Genomic DNA, 945 nt, shown 5'->3' on the forward strand with positions numbered 1-945 from the left:
TACGTACGTACTTAAAGTGTACAGTACCGGTACACCGTATTTTGGTACGCGGTACCGGTAATGTACGCCTTAAGGGGGTATTCTAGTCTAGCGGGTAAAAAAAAATCGAATTTTTTTTTTACATATTTGCATGTATTTGATATAGAAAATATGTCTAACTAACGATCGAGTTTGACCTGTGGACTAGAATGATCGTAAATAAAATTATCTCTACATAATCAATACAAAAAACGCATTTTTCTCAAAACCATGTTTTTTAAATTAGCTCCCATGATATCTCGAAAACCAGTTGATCAATCGAGTCGGGCAAATGCACACATTTTCAGTACATGTATGGTTATAGTCTCTATCACAATCAAGTCGAAATATATATTTTTGTAATTTTTACAACCATCCTTTCTAAAAAAGGAGATGTTAAATCGACACTCGAATGTATCGAAGTTTATTGTTGTCGCTTTTCCGCGATGCTGATTGGTTCTCTCGCGTCGCTTACTTCGTGAGCGGCTGTCATGACGGAGATCGCGCGTTTGACGGTTATGTGTATCGAAGGTTAAGTGTGTATCGAAGGTTAATCGATTAATAGTGTAACAGTATTCTTTTTTTAAAGAAAAATAGTCATGGGATGGCGGTTAATAATATATAACGGTAACAGTTTACTGTGTGACAGTTCCGCTTTTTCGTACAGTAATGACGCTAGAACTAAGCTGCGTTTCTCACAATCAGATAAGTTTTACAAAACGTTTTTATTACGTATATATTTACGTATTTCTTAATATATTTCATTATAAGGTATTGATGCTTTTTGTTATATTTCATTTTCAGTTAGTTGTTAACATCGTTAACACTAATTTCGTGTTGAAGAAGAACATGCAGCATTGCTAAAAAGAGAAAAGAATGAAATAATGGAAAAAGGAAAAAAATAGGAAAAGGGTATAAGAAGAAAGG

Source organism: Mycetomoellerius zeteki, unplaced genomic scaffold, assembly GCF_001594055.1.
Source record: "Mycetomoellerius zeteki isolate Tzet28-1 unplaced genomic scaffold, Tzet1.0 scaffold5, whole genome shotgun sequence".
NCBI lineage: Eukaryota > Metazoa > Arthropoda > Insecta > Hymenoptera > Formicidae > Mycetomoellerius > Mycetomoellerius zeteki.